Source organism: Halichondria panicea, chromosome 11 (genome assembly GCF_963675165.1).
Source record: "Halichondria panicea chromosome 11, odHalPani1.1, whole genome shotgun sequence".
NCBI classification, from domain to species: Eukaryota; Metazoa; Porifera; class Demospongiae; order Suberitida; family Halichondriidae; genus Halichondria; species Halichondria panicea.
The window spans coordinates 4,108,973-4,125,795 of NC_087387.1; the positions used below are offsets into that span (position 1 = coordinate 4,108,973).

General features: G+C 42.1%; 2 pseudogenes; both read left to right on the forward strand.

Moving 5' to 3' along the window:
* The window catches only part of LOC135344351 (dynein beta chain, ciliary-like), a 161,637-nt pseudogene that overhangs the window by 1,931 nt on the left and 142,883 nt on the right, over positions 1–16,823 (forward strand).
* On the forward strand, positions 844–10,578 carry LOC135344352 (dynein beta chain, ciliary-like; annotated as a pseudogene).

Sequence of the window (16,823 nt, forward strand, 5' to 3'; positions counted from 1 at the left end):
AACAGAACAGGTATTATATTACATGTAACTGAAAGACATTGTGTACCATTTCTGTCAGTTTAGTCATTGGCAATCATTAATGTAAGTCTACTGTTATGTGATAATTTGCGGAAATTTCTCATTACAGTAGTCTAGACCTTCGGACACGTTCTTGGTTCCAGACTGGATAACTGAATAAAGTCTGGCCATGCCCTCCGAGACTAAACCAGATAATCGAAGGATCAACTATACGCCCTGATCCACCCACTTAAATAGATAAACTGCACACGGGAGTATGCACATGCAACAGATAAACATACCTGTGTCCATAGTAACATGCAGTTGTTAATTGCTCATGTGCATTAAAGGACACGCCCCTTTCAGAGGAAATTGCCAAGCCGGATAATCGAGGTTCCAGATAATTAATTAAACTGTATTGCCAAACTCATATTATTTTCTATATAATAGGGCTCGTTATAATAAGAGTTGTTCATTTTTTCGTAGCGTAATTTTTTAGCATGTAACTTGCTGAACTGTAACAAATCAGGTAACTCAGAAGTGATGCTGATTTTAAATTCACAAATTGAATGTATATATTTCTCAGGGTTCATGGGTTATCAACATTGTTGGGTTCTTTGAGGTGTTCTGTGATGTGGAGCCCAAGAGGAAGCTTAAGGCACTGGCTGCAGCTAATGCTGAGCTGGCAGCAGCACAGGAGAAACTCTCCAAGATAAAGGGGAAAATAAAGGTAGACAAGTTGTTCATTGACAACTACTTACAATACATGTACGCATGTATAATACGCCGTAATTATATTATAGCCACTAGAATGAATGTGAATGTGTAAGTTTATCCGCACTGTAGGATTTAGATGACAACCTGGCTGAGCTGACGAAAGAGTTTGAAGAGGCAACTTCTGCAAAGCTGAGATGTCAGCAACAGGCCGAAGCCACTGCCGGCACTATCTCACTAGCTAACAGGTTCGTACATTTTTGAAAGCACTGCGGATGCTGATGCCTCGGTGGATGTGTCAAAGCTAATTTTTTTTCTAAATCCCACTAAAAAGCAATGTAAAATTGTTTACTGCTCAGCTTTCCCTTGTATTAAATTCGTTCTATTTGTTGCGCTGTATCTGTTTTACATTGTTTTATAGTGTAGGCCTAAAGGTTATTGTTACCTCCCTCTCTACAGACTGGTCGGTGGTCTTGCCTCAGAGAAAGTGCGTTTGGACAGAGTCTATTGAGAAGTTTAAACAAGAGGCAACGACATTGGCTGGCGACGTGCTCCTAATGTCATCCTATCTGTCGTATGTAGGCTGCTTTGGACGCAACTATCGTACTGATCTACTGGAGACAAAATGGATGGAGTGCCTCAAGACTATACAGATACGTGTGTTGTGTGAGTGTCAGTATGGTCAAGTATGTTCACATTGGATTGGATAGCCTGCCATCCCTATGACTGAGGATCTGGATGTCCTCTTCCTGCTCACTGATGGTGCCACAATCACTCGTTGGAACAATGAAAAGCTTCCCAGTGATCGAATGTATGTCGAGAATGCCACTATCCTCACAAATGCAGAGCGCTGGCCACTCATGAGATTGATCCTCAGCTACAAGGCATCAAATGGATCAAGACACGAGAGGGGGATCAATTGCAGATTGTCCGACTTGGACAGAAGGGGTACGTAAGAAAGTTTTAAGATTGCTAGACTATAATGTGACGTACCATACAAAGAGGCATTCCAATAAATTAACTGACTTTGTCTTGTTTTCGAAATCCCACTACAACTGTGATAACCCAATGAGTTGAGCTTTCTTACAATACATACTTCATGTGTATTCCTAACCAGCTACCTGGATACCATTGAGCGAGCTGTGAGCAATGGTGACTGTCTCCTACTAGAGAATATTGGTGAGTCAGTGGACCCAGTGTTGGACCCTCTACTGGGACGACTCACTATCAAGAAGGGCAAGTGCATCAAGATAGGTGACAAGGAGATCGAATATCATCCTAACTTTAGGCTCATTCTACAGGTGAGAGCACAAGATCACTTAACAGTGTAAACTAGTTACCATAACAAAACATGTTATCATTTCACTTTCAAGTTAATAAGTACGTACACCCGTTTGTTCGAATTTTTCTGAAGAGATTCAATGCTAGGTTTTGTATATTTACGCTTCTAGTTTCTAGTGTGTGTGAGATTGAGAGTAAATGTGAGGATGCTGAGAATTAATGCCTTGGTGTCATTGTGCGCATGCGCAAGCGAGGTATAGTGTATGTGTGTGTGTCTGTCTGGCGGCTGGCTGGCTGGCTGCTCACTGACCAATGAAGTGCAAGCAAGGGTTTATAAAGAGAAGGGTCAGGGCCCATGGTACAAGTAAGAGAAGTTCTATAGGCTTCTAGTAACGTTTTCTTATATCAATTTGGATTTTCAAAATATAGCTTCCTTTTCGGGTTATGGCTAATTTAAAGCCATTTGCAGTCTCTTCGGACTCGGTGCGTAGCAAAATCTGTTGGTAGCTGCAAAAGTGGGAAAAGAGCTGAAAAAAGCTGCACCTGCAGCAGCCAATGGATTTTGAACTCCTTTTTAGCAACTATCATGTCGATCATTTCCCATGATGCATGCAGTATAAATGTTGCAGGCAAATGTTCAGGTGGAGGCATCAGCACCGGTGGTGCTTTTATTACTAGAATATTTTGAGAGCATCAAACATGCTTATGTGAACTTTGCGAGTGGTACAGTAGATTATCGGCCCCCCCATTATCCGGAACCTCAATTATCGGCTTGGCATTTTTTCTAAAAATCTGCTATACAGTATGCGCATCAAGGAACACACGTCCCTTGATGCGCATACTGTATAGCAGATTATTTTCGAGGCATTAAATTTTCCACGGATTAATTTACCCAAACGACAACATTTTGAAGATTTTATTTTCGAGGATAGTGGTTCAAATGGCACACCCTTCCAGTAGAGAGGTTCCAATACCAGATGTAAACCAATTTTCGAGGCACTAACTTTTTGTTTTTCTGGGTCAATCCTCGAAAACTCGAAAATATAGTGCCTCGAAAATAACCAGCTAGGCCTGTCTATGGATAATCGAGGTTTTACTCTAATGGCTTCGCTAATATAAGATTGCGAGGAGTATACTGTCAAAACATGAACTTTTTTATTTGTTTCCCCACACCGAAGACCAAATTGGCCAATCCTCACTACAAGCCTGAGATGCAGGCCCAGGCCACACTCATCAATTTCACTGTGACCAAGGACGGACTGGAGGAGCAGTTACTGGCTGAGGTGGTTGCCACTGAGAGACCTGATCTCGAGAGAACTAAGGTGTGACACGTTAACATGTTGTATGTAAAATAGATTTTAGTACGTAATAATTAAAACTACATTATGTATTATTATGCAACGATGATGGGGTCGTTTTGTATGAAGCCAAGATGTACAGCTACACTCAAATTGCGTATAGATCGATCAACAGCACTGTATGCCCTTTTAATCGTGAATGGCACTCTTGCGTTTAGTGGTTTAGACAGCATTTAATTCACACATCCGTTGTTTATTTAAAAGCCCCTAACTTATTATTTACTATTTCTTTTTTGTGCCTATTATTACTGTGTGTTGCTGTTTTGAATATATACTCAGCCTGAGTTGACAAAGCAGCAGAACGACTTTAAGATCAAGCTCAAAGAGTTAGAGGACTCTCTGCTTTCTCGTCTATCTTCTGCTGGAGGTAACTTCCTTGGTGATACGGCACTTGTGGAGAACCTGGAGACCACTAAGAGGACTGCTGCTGAAATAGAGCAAAAGGTATAGTGCTACATTCTCATACGTACTGTACCAGTTCTCACTCAAGGTACTTGCACACTGGTCTTTCTAAGCAGTTGTATATACAGTATGACACATTGTACGTGCTATGCATAGCCTAGTTCAATTTACTTTGCGCTTGTTGCTTGCAAGCTTTGTGAAGTCCTGTTTTTTTTACGCCTTTCTCTACTTCCATTACAGACATTCAGTGTGGTATTTCAGAAAGCTATTGAGAGAGCTGAGGAATCTGATGATGTTAAGCAGAGAATACTGAACCTCATTGACAGTATTACGTACTCTGTGTTTGTGTACACCACCAGAGGCCTTTTTGAGAGGGACAAGCTCACCTTTACCTCTCAAATCACATTCCAGGTACAAAGATGATCATGTATTAGAGGTTTCAAGGCTAGGCTTAATATCTTTATAGTATAAGCATTCCTTGTAAAGTTTACTCATGTACCTAAATATACAATCTTGTGCATAATTATTATAGCGTAAAATAATACCGTACTGTATGCAGGTGCTTTTGATGAACCATCAGATTGATCCTTTAGAGCTGGACTTCCTCCTGCGATTTCCTGCAGTCCCCAATGTGACCAGCCCCGTTGACTTTCTCTCTAACTTCTGCTGGGGAGGAATCAAGGCTCTGTCAAACTTGGAACAGTTTAAGAACCTCGACAGGGACATTGAGGTATGTACGCTGTCTACCTGCATGTTGTTTAATGTTGTGTGCTACGTTTATTTAGCAAAGCCAGTTTACTACAACCAGCAGCTTTATACGTATGTAGTCTTCCCCCCGGAGAAAATAATTATAAGCAGGAGGATTTGAAAGCGGCTAAGCCATCCAGGAGGGTGGAGCTGGAGGGGAATGTTCCCCCTCCGACCCCACTGGCATAGAAGGCATAGAATTTCATATACACATTTGAATTGAGCTGCACTAAATATAAAAACATAGGCTAGCTACCAGGATTCTGTTTTGACAGTCCTTTCTGTATGCTAAGGACCACACCTACTTTGTGTGGTAAAGGGGGACGCATTGCCCAACTTTCCTGCTTTAGGAGAAGCACTGATTTATAATTTTAAGCTCTCTACATTTCACACACAAAACTACATGTATGTACCGTATTTACCATATTTACTTGATTAAACGCCCATCTCGTTTAAACACCCATGGTAAAAGCTGTCTTTCTCAATAAATGCCCCTCTTAAATAATCGCCCATGTATGGGGCGTGGAACTGTGGGTGGAGCTGAATTAGCACGTGGAACCGCTGAAACAATGGCAGCGCATAGAATAACTGTTTATGATAGCAGAGAGGACACAGAGGGAGAAACTCCACTCCTACGACTTAAGATTGAAGCTGAGAGCTGTGGCAGCAGCCAAAAAGAGCATAATAACTGCTGGTGAGCAAGAGTTTGAAGTAGACAAAACAATAAACGCCCGTTTCGAATAAGTGCCCATCTCGTTTAAACACCCCCTCTACAGATGCTGCTAGGAAATAAACGCCCGGACGTTTAATCAAGTAAATACGGTATGTAACTTTGTGTTACAGTACAGATCAGACGATAAGTTTAATGCGAGTAAACTAATTGCTCGCGAGGTCCCCGCGAACACTCTATATCTCTGAGTAAGGTGCCAGTCATCTCAACCATAGTTTTGTTTGAGGTATATTCCTCACCATTTCTTAAGTTCTTGAGGCTTCTTGTGTTAGCTTGCAGAGTGGTCAACACTATAACTATGGTTTTTCTTTCTGACTGAGTGAGCACTGCAGCCGTATACACAAAAAAGAGCTATGTCTTTGCAGTTAAGACTTCCGACTTTCACAACTTGCACAAGGGCAATATCGTGACCTCGTGAGCACACAAATTTCACTCGAGTAAACTTTCGTCTGATCTGTACTGTACACTACGAATGAGGGACATGGGGCATGTTGAACAAGTCCTGTCTGGCTTTGTGTATTGTCTACCATCTATTATATTCTCTCATTCATTTTAGGGTTCTGCCAAACGTTGGAAGAAGTTTGTGGATAGTGAGTGTCCAGAGAAAGATAAGTACCCTCAGGAGTGGAAGAATAGCAGAAGCTCTGTGTGATGCGGGCATTAAGGCCTGACAGAATGACCTACGCTGTCACGTAAGTTTCGTTTTCTGGCAACTAAAACTTAATTATTATGCCATTATACTATGCCTGGTAGTTAGACATACAGTCAATGCATGTCTAAACTAGTGAGATTTGATAAGGAAGCATAGAAATTTTGGATTGGACCATAAGACATTGAGTGTTAGCCTAAAGGGTTTTAATTGAACATACAAAATATCGATTTTTAGCCCCGTTTGTTCTTCTCTGACATGAGCGCTAAACATTTATTTCCACCTTCACCACAGATTGTATGTTGAGGAGCAACTTGGTCACCAGTATATTGAGAAGCGAACCATCCCATTCGAGGTGTCCTACGAAGAGACCGGGCCTGCCACACCTGTGTTCTTCGTGCTCAGTCCTGGGGTGAACCCGCTTAAAGATGTGGAGGCTGTTGGGAGGAAGCTCGGGTTCACTCTAGACAATGGCAACTTCCACAATGTCTCCCTCGGGCAGGTGAGGGGATAATCATGAGAAGTTACATTGAACTTGTATGGTCGGGCTATATTCGAAGCCCAATATTTGCATACCATGCATTAAAGTGATTTACAGAATCTGAGCTACGATGGCATAGAGTTCTTTCTGCACAGAAGTCTTTTTATGTTACTTCGCTTACATAATTATGCCTCGGTGCGCATGTGCAAGCGAGGTATACGGTAGTGTGTTTGTCTGCCTGTCTGTCTGTGTAGACTGCTGCAGCTGCTCAAGGACGAATCAAGTGCAAGTAAGAGTTTCTATAGGCTTCTTGGATTTTAATTCGTGGATTTGCAAAATAATACTTCGTTCTCTAGTTTTGCTTACTTGGAATGGCATTGAAGCCTTTTCAGAAGAGTGCATAGCAAAACTTGTTCACCGAGTGTTGCTAATCTACTTAGTCGTTAGCTCTGCACTAGAACGCTAGCTAGCAAGAGTGAGAAGAGAGCTGCAAGGCTCTGCTCTGCTGATGCAGCCATTGATTTTAGTCTAGAACTTTTGGCATCGATCGTTTTTAACAACAATCATGGTCGATCATTACCCACTCTTCAGTTTCCCTGTGATTCTGGATTCTTCCTGTTTGCAGCAAAATTAATTAATGTAAAATGTTCATAATGTGTGTATAAAAGCTATTAGTAGTTTTATGTTATGTAGCTTTGGCATCTCCACCGAGGCATCAGCACCAGGTGCTTTCATTATGTCAGTACTTACATGTATGTGGCCGGGAGATTCAATTAATTTTGATTTTAGGGCCAAGAGATAGTCGCTGAAAATGCTCTGGACATAGCATCAAAGGAAGGACACTGGGTTATCCTGCAGGTATGTTCAGATCTTTCGTTGGTTTTACAAAATATTGTAAGGAAATTTTAATGGTTGTGCTGCTATGCATGCTTAAATGGAAAATGCAAATGGAGGAAATCTATAATTATGTTTATGCCATCTCCGTAGAACATTCATCTGGTGGCCAAATGGAGAAGAAACTAGAGACGTACAGTGAGGGGAGTCACTCTGCTTATCGTGTCTACATGTCTGCTGAACCAGCACCCACTCCAGACTCGCATATCATTCCTCAGGTATGCCCTCACATGTACAGTTGATGTAGTGTACTTGCAACGGTTAGAGAGAATTGCTGAACAGCAAAACCATGCGCTATTACGTACATGTAGATTACCATACTCATATCATGTGTCTAGCTGAAATTTCGTACGTTAGAGTTAAGTTTACTGCCAGACACCTCTGTTGCAAGTGCACTGCAATCACTGCAATCAACTGCACACTGAAACTAGCCTTCTTTTCTTTGTTTGTTTTTGTCACAATCGTTCAATAATATAAAAACGGTATTACTGATTGGAATAAAGATATGTTAAGAAAGAGGAGAGCCTGGAATGGAAAGTCGCGTAACGGTAGAAGGGTGGTGTGACGGGTAATTTTTGTGGTGTTAAAGTTCGTTAAACTTTAACAGTGGTGACGCACTATATTACGTGTGTTTCGGTAAACCACACACTAGGTTTTTGTGAGGAAAATTTTCGTCGAGGCCAGCTTGCCCACACATTTTTACACCACGAAAATAGACCTGTTCCCCTAGGTTCGATCAGCAGAGTCAAAACACCTGTTTCCTCCCTACAGGGTGTACTTGAGTCTTCCATCAAGATCACCAATGAGCCCCCTACTGGCATGCTGGCTAACCTCCACAAGGCTTTGGACAACTTCACTCAGGTACATAAGTGTATTTAGGAACCATTATGTCATCTGCGACTGTAAGCATAGTAGCTGGTTGTGACAGCCACGCAGAATGTAGACATGCACAAATCATGTTGCTTCGGTGGAGCATTACTGTAGTAATATTTATAGGAGACCCTAGAAATATGCTCTCGTGAGAATGAGTTCAAGAGCCTACTCTTCTCGCTGGTATACTTTCATGCTGTACTGATTGAGAGGAGGAAGTTCGGTCCCCAGGGCTGGAATAGACCTTACCCCTTCACTACTGGTGATCTGACCATTAGCGTCAATGTGCTGTATAACTACTTGGAAGCCAATGCTAAGGTGTGTGTGTACATGTAGTAATGGCTATGTGACCTGCATCTACAAATCATATTCTGCTCAAAACAGATGTGCATAATTATTATGGTTGTCACTATAATAGTTTCATGATGCAATTCTAGACCCAAGATTTGTGATGAAAATATTCTATAGCCTGAGTAACTTGATGTTTTATTCATAATTGGTTGTCGTTAATTCATGATCAGGTCCCATGGACTGACCTGCGTTACTTGTTTGGTGAGATCATGTATGGTGGTCACATCACTGACGATTGGGACAGGAGACTCTGCAAAACATACCTTGAAGTGTTCATGAAACCTGAGCAGGTGTGCTGGTGTTAAGTATTAATTTTCTTCTGTGTATGTAAAACTGCAAGTCTTTCGCATGGGTGTAGGTAGGGTCCTTAACTGGGAGCTAATCAGTATTTAGGACGCTTGTACGTAACTCATAAACTTTTTCTCAGCTTGATGGTGAGCTTCTGCTGGCCCCTGGCTTTGCCACCCCACCCAACCTCGACTACATTGGCTACCACAAGTACATTTCTGAAAACCTTCCTCCCGAGAGCCCCTACCTCTATGGCATGCACTCCAATGCGGAGATTGGTTTCCTCACAACCACATCTGAGAATCTTTTCCGCACTGTGTTGGAGATGCAACCTAGGGACTCATCCGGGGCTGGTGCCTCTGGTACCACTAGAGAGGAAAAGGTGTTTTGAGGTGTACTGTGTATTTTTATCATTCTCACAAGATGCATTTTTATTATCACTAACCAGCATTAAAAATAGTCTGTGGTGTGTCCAGCGCTAGAATCAGGGGATTTAAACCGATTTTACCGAACAATCGCTTGTTAGATTGAATTTGCAAACTGCAAACTAAATCTCTTTGTATAATTATGTGTTTGTGTTTGGTGCTGATCTACACGCAGTAATAGGCGTGGCCACACTATTTAAGGGTTGTATAGCCTACATTTTTTTGCTCGCATGAGCCCCTTTTTTCTCTGAGCACCCCACTATACAGGCTTTTCTAGAAACGCCCCTGATAGTGTCTAGTCAGTTTCTCGTTTTAATCTATATGCACTATTTAGGTGAAGTCGTTACTTGACGAGTGTCTCGAGAAACTTCCTGATAGCTTCAATATGACCGACTTACATGGCAAAGCAGAGGATAAGACACCGTATGTGCTGGTGGCACTACAAGAGTGTGAGAGAATGAACACGCTCACGAACGAGATTAGGAGAACACTCAAGGAGCTCGACCTAGGACTCAAGGTAAACAATTGCTTTATTGTTGGACACACGTCAATTTACTGCTGATAATTATTATACTGCTCCTATAGTAAAGGTGTATGCATCAGTCAACGTTGGTTTTTTGCTTAGGGTGAACTGACCATTACGGCTGGTATGGAGAGTCTGGAGAATGCTCTTTTCTTCAACACTGTCCCCGAGAGCTGGACAAAACGAGCCTACCCTTCGATGAATGGTCTCGCTGCTTGGTACGTCGATCTCCGTCAAAGAATCCGCGAATTGGATAGTTGGGTGTCAGATTTTGGCATGCCTTCATGTATCTGGCTGGCCGGGTTCTTCAATCCTCAGTCCTTCCTCACGGCTATTATGCAATCTATGGCTCGCAAAAACGAGTGGCCTCTAGACAAAATGTGCCTACAATGTGACGTCACAAAAAAGAATCGTGATGATTTCAGCAGCCCCGGCTCATATGTACATGGCCATGGGCTGTTTATGGAGGGAGCTCGTTGGGACACGCAAACCAGTCTGATTCAGGAGTCAAGTTTGAAAGAACTGACACCGAAAATGCCTGTCATCTTCATTAAAGCTATCCCAATTGATAAACAAGATGTAAAAAATTTCTACCAGTGTCCTGTATATAAGACACGTATGAGAGGGCCTACTTACGTATGGACGTTCAACCTCAAGACCAAGAAATCTCCATCCAAGTGGGTCATTGCTGGAGTATGTCACTCCTGAGTATCTAAACACTCCATATAATTATACCATACCACGCAGATATGAACTTTGGAACATATTAATACCATAGTGACACTACGTATCTAGCTACCCGATCACTTGTATTATAATTATTGACTAAAAACTATACAAAAACTGCTGAAAGTCAGTTGTAATTATATATGACTTTTATAACTGCACTGTGGTGCGCTAAATTATTGTACTGGGGATATAGATCTACTAGTTTTAGCAGGTATACGTACCTAATTTGTCGGACACTTCTAATTACCCCAGACACTCTTTTGGGCAATTTTCGCTGTTCTAATATAACGGACATGCTTTAATATTACTAAATATCCGAGTTACATTCATAGACGGCAAGTAAGACTTAGAGTGCTGCAGTTATATAGCTTTGTGTAGCTAGTTTTAGATAGCTATATAGTGCAACTATTCAGTCGCACACTGTTCTATTAAACTTAGCTAGCTCGCACGCAGCTGCTTGCTTGTTCTAATTATTCCGGACACTTCGCATGCTCTATAAAAATCTGTTCCAATTATACCCGGACAATTTCCAAAATAATTATTTTTTGCTGTCCGATAAATTAGAAGATATACGTTTATCAGGGCACACCTTTTTTATTAGCAGGTAACGATTAGAAAGTACGTATAACTAGAATGTTTTGTGAGTACACGATTTTGATCCCCTTCACAAGCGAAACATGTGCAAAATGTACTTGTTCTATTCTACTACTGTATAGGGCGAAATTTTTGAGGCACTTAAATTTTGTAAATTAGCCTCTAAACCCGGTTGATGTCTCATGTAAGATGGATCCATAAAGAGTGAATAATTACAGAGTCCCACCTACGCAATAATTACATGCAGTGTTCGCAGTGATGCCAGTATTCGCAGTGATCGATGCCAGTGATACCAGTGATGCCAGTGTTCGCAGTGATGCCAGTGTTCGCAGTGATGCCAGTGTTCACAGTGATCCCAGTGTTCACAGTGACGCCAGTGTTCGCAGTGATCCCAGTGTTCCCAGTGATACCAGTGTTTACAGTGTTGCCAGTGTTTGTAGTGATGCCAGTGTTCGCAGTGATGCCAGTGTTCGCAGTGATACCAGTGTTCGCAGTGATGCCAGTGATGGCAGTGTTCACAGTGTTTACAGTGTTGCCAGTGTTCACAGTAATGCCAGTGTTCCCAGTGATACCAGTGTTCGCAGTGATGCCAGTGTTCGCAGTGATGCCAGTGTTCGCAGTGATGCCAGTGATGCCAGTGATGCCAGTGATTACAGTGTTTCCAGTGATCCCAGTGTTCACAGTGATCCCAGTGATCCCAGTGATGCCAGTGTTTGCAGTGATGCCAGTGTTCGCAGTGATGCCAGTGTTCGTAGTGATGCCAGTGATGCCAGTGATCCCAGTGATTACAGTGTTTCCAGTGATGCCAGTGTTCACAGTGATCCCAGTGATGCCAGTGATACCAGTGCTTACAGTGATGCCAGTGTTTGCAGTGATGCCAGTGTTCACAGTGATGCCAGTGTTTGCAGTGATGCCAGTGATTACAGTGTTTCCAGTGATGCCAGTGTTCACAGTGTTCCCAGTGATCCCAGTGATGCCAGTGATACCAGTGGTTACAGTGATGCCAGTGTTTGCAGTGATGCCAGTGTTCACAGTGATGCCAGTGTTTGCAGTGATGCCAGTGTTCACAGTGATGCCAGTGTTCACAGTGATGCCAGTGTTCCCAGTGATCCTAGTGATAAAAGTGTTTCCAGTGATGCCAGTGTTCGCAGTGATGCCAGTGATGCCAGTGATACCAGTGTTTCCAGTGATGCCAGTGTTCACAGTGATGCCAGTGTTCACAGTGTTTCCAGTGATGCCGGTGTTTGCAGTGATGACAGTGATACAAGTGTTTACAGTGATGCCAGTATTTACAGTGATGCCAGTGTTCACAGTGATGCCAGCGTTCCCAGTGATCCCAGTGATGCCAGTATTACCAGTGTTTTCAGTGATGCCAGTGTTCACAGTGATGCCAGTGTTCCCAGTGATCCCCGTGATCCTAGTGATGCCAGTGTTTCCAGTGATGCCAGTGTTTCCAGTGATGCCAGTGTTCACAGTGATGCCAGTGATCCCAGTGATCCCAGTGTTTCCAGTGATGCCAGTGTTTCCAGTGATGCCAGTGTTTCCAGTGATGCCAGTGTTTTCAGTGATGCCAGTGTTCACAGTGATGCCAGTGTTCCCAGTGATCCCAGTGTTTCCAGTGATGCCAGTGTTTCCAGTGATGCCAGTATTTCCAGTGATGCCAGTGTTTCACATGCAGTGAGCTGGTGTTTGCAGTGCTCACTGTGATGCCAGTGTTCACAGTGATGCCAGTGTTTACATGCAAGTGTTTGCAGTGATTCCAGTGTTGCTTTACAGTGATACCATGCAGTGACTGAGTGTTCTGCACAGTGTTTATACATCAGTAATGCCAGGTTTCTTATACATACTCCTGGTGCCAGCTAAAACACAAACCACTTCAACTCAAAATTGTGTCATAATTCATCACTATGAGACAAAGTAGACTATAGGGGACTGATGTCATAATTGTTGAATATCTGCCTCCTACAGACTCATCTTAGGTTTTTGCAAAATTCCTCAGTGCTAGGTTTTTGTGCTCAAGCAGTGTGTTGCATCTATACATACTGTCTGCGTACATTTGATGAGTATATAATAATATAGAGTACTTTGTGGGTGTCGCATGGCGTGCATGTGTTTTCAGGGTATATACTTGTGCTGAGCTATGACAATGAATGGTGCTTGCTAATTATACGAGCTCTTTTCTTTGAGCCAGTAACTCTGACTCGTGAGTGTGTACCATGCATCAGTGGGCCGGAGATTTAGAGTACTTACTATAGAATTGAGAGAGAACGATAATTATATTCAGTTTTCATAGGGTATTTAAAGTCACAAAACTCAATACCTAGAATATTCTACTTAGTAGAAGCTAGGTTCTACACTGCAAGTCCTGCCTAGGAGTGATGTTTATTATAGTACAGTATTTGTTATTGTTTATCACCTCAATGTTATTAAAACTGTGGTTTATTAGTTCATAATATCAACTGCAGGCCTGTCCTCACACAGGGGCAAACACCAAAACGCTACAAGAATATATTCTGGACAGGCAAACGCTACAAGAATATATATATTCTTGTAGCGTTTTGGTGTTTGCCCCTGCATGTGTGAGGACAGGCCTGCAGTTGATATTAGGAACTAATAAACCACAGTTTTAATAACATTGAGGTGATAAACAATGCTACAAGAATATACTACATTCGGTGTGCTATAGAATAATAGCTTGATCGATTTTCAAAGCCCTTTCAAGATAATCATATTTCGTTTACTTGGATCACGGTACACATACATGCACAAGTCCAATATACATGCATGACTAAAAAGCTACTCTCATCATAGAATAGCAATTGCAAGTATACCCTCTATATAATTATATGAAAACACACCTTCATAAGATAGCAATGACCACCCTGGCAAATTATGCTTTTTATTTTACCTATAATAATAATTGACTATTCTCAAAAAGTCAGCCTGTTTGGTGTACGGTGTCACTACCCATTATTCCAGTTTAAAGACATCAATTTATTTGTGATAGCACTACCTGAGGTAGCCTCGTTCCCAGCCTCGTTGTCTCTATATATATAGCTTCAACTTCGTTCTATTAAAAAAAATCGGCCGAGGCTATTGAGGTAACATTTATACAGAAAGTGCATGAAATATAATCCTATAATATATAGTGCCGAAAGAGAAAATACTCGATCCTCCATGCCTGCATGCCTAGTGGCTATAGTGCTATATACAGTACAGTAATAGATGTCTATCTATAGTGGCATCACGGTAAACACTGCCATCACTGAAAACACTGGTATCACATTGCAGCCTTTTCAGAATTCCCTCTTTTTAATGTAATGCTGACATACAAGTGGAATAGAAGTTAATTGCTAATTTTTTGTGAATGTGTGTAGATCTATACATGCATGCAAAGTATTACACACTCAGTACGTATACTGGTGATCGAATGTGTATAGAACACTCCATGGCATCACTGTGAATAGTGAACTGCATAATTATATGTAAATACTAAAACACTGGCAATACCCCTGGATATGTTTTGAGCTACAACACTGTAATCCACTGGCATCACTGGTATCACTATGAACACTGGCTTCACTGTAAACACTGTATCACTGGCATCTCTGGAAACACTGGCATCACTGTGAACACTGGCATCACTGGAAACACTAGCATCACTGGTATCATGCACTGGCATCACTGTGAACACTGGCATCACTGGTATCACTGTGAACACTGTGAACACTGGCATCACTGTGAACACTGTGAACACTGGCATCACTGCAAACACTGGCATCACTGTGAACACTGGCATCACTGGTATCACTGTGAACACTTTGAACACTGGCATCACTGGAAACACTGGTATCACTGGCATCACTGTGAACACTGGCATCACTGTAAACACTAGTATCACTGTGAACACTGGTATCACTGGTATCACTGGATCACTGCAAATACTGGCATCACTGTAAACACTGGTATCACTGTGAACACTGGCATCACTGTAAACACTGGTATCACTGGCATCACTGCGAACACTGGCATCACTGTGAACACTGGAAACACTGGAAACACTGGCATCACTGTGAACACTGGAAACACAGGCATCACTGTGAACACTGGCATCACTGGAAACACTGGTATCACTGCAAACACTGGCATCACTGGGATCACTGTGGACACTGTGAACACTGGCATCACTGGAAACACTGTAATCACTGCAAACACTGGCATCACTGGAAACACTGGAATCACTGTGGACACTGGCATCACTGTGAACACTGGCATCACTGTGAACACTGGCATCACTGCGAACACTGGCATCACTGCGAACACTGTGAACACTGTGAACACTGGCATCACTGCGAACACTGGTATCACTGTAAACACTGGCATCACTGTGAACACTGGCATCACTGCGAACACTGGTATCACTGGGAACACTGGCATCACTGTGAACACTGGCAACACTGTAAACACTGTGAACACTGCGAACACTGGCATCACTGCGAACACTGTAAACACTGTGAACACTGGCATCACTGCGAACACTGGTATCACTGTAAACACTGGCATCACTGTGAACACTGGCATCACTGCGAACACTGGTATCACTGGGAACACTGGCATCACTGTGAACACTGGCAACACTGTAAACACTGCCATCACTGCGAACACTGGCATCACTGTGAACACTGGCATCACTGCGAACACTGGCATCACTGCGAACACTGGTATCACTGTAAACACTGGCATCACTGTGAACACTGGCATCACTGCGAACACTGGGAACACTGGCAACACTGTGAATCACTGCGAACACTGGCATCACTGCGAACACTGTAAACACTGTGAACACTGGCATCACTGCGAACACTGGTATCACTGTAAACACTGGCATCACTGTGAACACTGGCATCACTGCGAACACTGGTATCACTGGGAACACTGGCATCACTGTGAACACTGGCAACACTGTAAACACTGTGAACACTGCCATCACTGTAAACACTGTGAACACTGGCATCACTGCGAACACTGGTATCACTGTAAACACTGCATGTAATTATTGCGTTGGTGGGACTCTGTAATTATTCACTCTTTATGGATCCATCTTACATGAGACATCAACCCTAAACCCTCTAAACCATTTCGTTGAATGAATTTCGTGGGTTGACTGCTAACCGGAAGCACTCCCAGGCCACGCCTTTAATTGTTCACATTCATGAATATTTTCGTATGATTACTAACCCACGATATATAACAGCGAAAATTAAGCCCCTCCTTCCGTGCGACGCCCGTCTACATTCCCACATGTGCTAGAATCAGGTATAATATAGCACGATTATTTGCATGCATGGAGGATTGCAAAAAAACTAATGGTTTTCCGCTACATCAATTCAATGTATACACATTAATGAAAGTATCTCCCCAATGAAAATTTACCCCCCATTTAAATGTACATGTAGAATGACGTTAATTTGTAACCACGTGCACAGTTTAAATTTATAACTATCGCTATATTACCAGTACTTAAAAAATTCTTTGTTCATACCGACGGTAGCTATAACGATTATATTGGATCAAGAGTCTTAATTTTCATGTGCAGTATTTCTGCATTACAAGTCAACAATTCAGTAACTTTTTTTTATATACATCATGTATATTCAAGTTCTATGCCAATGCACAAAAGGTATCATACTATAGGGGAAAACAAAAATTATAGCCAAACTAGGCTACTATAAAAATTATACAAATTAAAGGTCGCCCGTAGTTATGTATATCGTCAATATTAATTTTTTC